General features: G+C 41.4%; 1 pseudogene; it reads right to left on the bottom strand.

Annotated features, from left to right (window-relative positions):
• Positions 1-203: 203 nt before the first annotated feature.
• LOC128736683 (cytochrome P450 4C1-like) lies at positions 204-2,039 on the bottom strand (annotated as a pseudogene).
• Positions 2,040-4,113: the final 2,074 nt, after the last annotated feature.

Genomic DNA, 4,113 nt, shown 5'->3' with positions numbered 1-4,113 from the left:
TGTCACGACAAAATTCGATAATGTTTATCGATAATGTTATAATGTGATAATGTTATTTGCCTTATTGTGTTCCAATAAGATTCAATTTGATGGAGTATGTTTCCAATCCTTAATAACATTTGTTCAACACCTTTTATTTCAAAAATAGTTTACAACATGCCATATTTCCAATTATATACTTAATCAGTTATAAAATAGGAACATCAATGTTTCATGAACTTAACCTCGATTGGTTTAGTGGTTCGCAGAACCATGTCTGCAATAAAGGTAATTTCTTCCAAGCGAGTCTTCGGAAATACTCTAAATCGCAGTAGAGTATGCGTAACAACGGCTCTCAGCTGCATCATTGCGTACTTTTGACCAAGGCAGTTTCTGGGCCCAGCACTGAACGGAATGTATGCGTACGGGTTTCTGCGTTCTATGTTTTCCGGTAAGAAGCGATCTGCGTCGAATACTTCCGGGTTGGGAAACTGCTCCGGATCACGATGCAAGTCGAAGGGATAAACATTAGCAAGACAACCTGCCGGTATGATGCCTTCATCTGCTAATATAAGATCTTCGTTTACAATTCTTGAAAACCCCGTAACCGGTGGCCACATGCGAAGACACTCCTTTATTGCTCGGTTCACAAATTTCATTTCTGCGTAGTCCCGCTGGTTGAACCATTTGTCCTCGGCCGGTTTACGGGAGCGGACCTCGAAAATCTCCTGATACATCTGTTCTTGAACTTTCGGCTCACGAGCTAGCTGGAAAAATATAAATATCAAAGCTGTAGTAGTAGTGTCATGACCTCCAAAAATAAACCCATCCACTTCGTCACGAATTTCTTTCTTTGAAATTTTTCCCTCCATCTCAGCTTGAAACAGAGTATCCAGCATTGCGTAGCGGTTTTTCGTATTATTATAACTAAAAAATAGTTCTAGTTAAGCTAGATTTATAAACATTGAAAATGCACATCGATTACGAAGTCACTAAGGCACTCGTCGTAGTTATGAGTATTTCAAGATTTACAGAATATGAAGCACTCTGTTTTGTTTTAAAACCAACGAAATAAGTGTCTTTTGTCACACACGTAATCTAAAGCTTTATAGTGCAGAAAATTACATGTTCTCTTCAGAAATATCTTCTATTTTGTCCGACATATGATAAAATTGCTCTCTTCTTTGGTTAATGATTTTCTCCGCAAATGAGTGAACATGATCTGTAATCTTTTGAAAAGCAGACAAATAGCCGCTCAGCATGGCTATCATGTCGTTGTATAACCACGGACGCATTATTCGGTAAACGATCATTTCACCAATCTCTTGTAATTTCTGGGGATATGTTTCTGCACCTTCGACGGAATTCAGCTTGACGCCCATGGATGTTTCTACGGGAAACTATTTTTTAGTGTTATTGGAAGTTATAACAGTTTTTTTATTCACCACAAATCGTACTCAACGCAAAATGCGACATTTCGGGTTCAAGTTCAGTAGGTTTACCAGAGCTGGCATGGGATTCCAGTGTTTGTAGAAGGCGTTCACATTCGTCTAAAAATATCTCATGAAATCTAGTCAGGATGTTGAAATGAAATGTTGGTGTCAATAGTCGACGTCGTTCTAGCCATTCAGATCCGCTATAAGTCAACACACTATGTCCAAGGAAAGGATGTAAGAACTTGTATAATGTACTCTTGTACATTCGTGCTGGACAATAGTGGCTCCACTTCACGAACTCTTATAATATTTATAACAAAGAGCCACTTGGTTATCCAGAAACGGTACGATCCTCCGTAAGTTTTCGCCCAGATACGTAGCGAGTCGAAGGTTTTAGCTGTGTAAATGGAAAAATAAAAAAAGATATCTCTCTTTAAAATGTTAACACAAACCGGGACTTTTAAACGCAATTGCGGCCAAGCATCCAATAATGGGATAAACCGGAGGCCCAGTAAACTTGATCATAGCATGAAATGTTTTTCCACGTTTTTGATACGAATCGACAGTATAGAGCGCTAACAGTAATAGTCCGAAAATGATGGCAAAAGTAATCCAAAAATCCATTCTGTAGGACAAAATGGAACGTTCTGAAAAGTTACTTGCACCGTTTACGAGTGTCGGCACACTTCTGCTTTCCTTTTGTTAACTAACTTTGAGCTGGACTTTAAGGAATGCGCGCAAAACTCATTAAACTTGACATTGATTAAACTTGATTATACCCCCGTTAACCCTATAACAATGCCGATACATTCCCACAATTATAAACCCTAGATGTGTATCCAAAACGGTTTCATTAAGGGGGCATAGTACTTTTTACACCATATTTTGACGTAGGACTACGTCTTTGTTTACTATACAGGGACTGGGTAGCACTTTGTAAAAACGAGAAATAGATGTGTAACGTTTGAATGAAATATTTCAAACGCTAATAGCTACTATACTACTGAACGAAACATAACAGTTAATATGTCGTTGGATAGATAAAATGTCCAGCAATTTTATAGTAACATACTAATAATAATTTTTTATACGCTAAATAGTGAAAATGTGTGTAAAGATTCAAGGTCGAATTTTTCCATACATTTCCCTTGTTATCCCCTAGCTTCACAGGCACGGACGACAATTAGATACACCAAAGGATTTGGATCCAAATGATAACCTTGAGACCACTTTGTAAGCCACACCCCTTTTCCAATCCAATCGGCAACATCGATGGCTATTGACGGCAACACCGGTCCCAAAGACAAGCAAAATCAGAGGGCAATGGCCAACGTGAATCCCACACGATGCACTTAACATTACATTTTGCATTATCCCCATCGCAGACATGCGAAATTGTTCGATAGCTTGCTCAATCAGTGTCGGACAATCATTTAAGCAGCAGCAGCCGATATGGTTTCCCCCACCACCTACACTAGCTTACAAGCAGCAGCGGCAGTGCCAGTGACTATAAAATGGTACTCTTGGTTCGCCGTCTGCACATTCATCGCACAATCGCACTGACGGACGGTCAGCATTTACCATCGACAGCTATTGGTGGCGAAAGCAACGGCGTTTGGCGGCAAACACCAGCGATCGGAGCCAACAACGATAGCAATCGGGAGGTAACGATAGCATTTTTGGCGGCTATTGGAGGCAAATCCAAGGACCTTTGCGGCATCTAATGTCATTTTCGACGACAATTCGAGGCACCCAATAGCATTTTGGCGGTTATTTTCGCAAACCAACAGCAAATGGAAGCAAATCGACTGACGGGCAGCAGCAAATTCAGCAGTAGGCCGTTGTGGTCTTAAACAGTTCTTATAAGAACTAGAGTAATTGAAGAATCAAAAGAATTTTCTTCACTTTTCTAAATGGTTAACGTTTCAACGTTCCATGGAAAATGCTTGCTCATTCAGCGTCGGATAATCATTCGAGCAGCAGCAGCAGCCGATATGGTTTCCCCCACCACCTACACTAGCTTACAAGCAGCAGCGGCAGTGCCAGTGACTATAAAATGGTACTCTTGGTTCGCCGTCTGCACATTCATCGCACAATCGCACTGACGGACGGTCAGCATTTACCATCGACAGCTATTGGTGGCGAAAGCAACGGCGTTTGGCGGCAAACACCAGCGATCGGAGCCAACAACGATAGCAATCGGGAGGTAACGATAGCATTTTTGGCGGCTATTGGAGGCAAATCCAAGAACCTTTGCGGCATCTAATGTCATTTTCGATGACAATTCGAGGCACCCAATAGCATTTTGGCGGTTATTTTCGCAAACCAACAGCAAATGGAAGCAAATCGACTGACGGGCAGCAGCAAATTCAGCAGTAGGCCGTTGTGGTCTTAAACAGTTCTTATAAGAACTAGAGTAATTGAAGAATCAAAAGAATTTTCTTCACTTTTCTAAATGGTTAACGTTTCAACGTTCCATGGAAAATGCTTGCTCATTCAGCGTCGGATAATCATTCGAGCAGCAGCAGCAGCCGATATGGTTTCCCCCACCACCTACACTAGCTTACAAGCAGCAGCGGCAGTGCCAGTGACTATAAAATGGTACTCTTGGTTCGCCGTCTGCACATTCATCGCACAATCGCACTGACGGACGGTCAGCATTTACCATCGACAGCTATTGGTGGCGAAAGCAACGGCG

Source organism: Sabethes cyaneus, chromosome 2 (genome assembly GCF_943734655.1).
Source record: "Sabethes cyaneus chromosome 2, idSabCyanKW18_F2, whole genome shotgun sequence".
Taxonomy (NCBI): domain Eukaryota; kingdom Metazoa; phylum Arthropoda; class Insecta; order Diptera; family Culicidae; genus Sabethes; species Sabethes cyaneus.
This window is presented reverse-complemented; position numbering and strand designations above follow the sequence as displayed.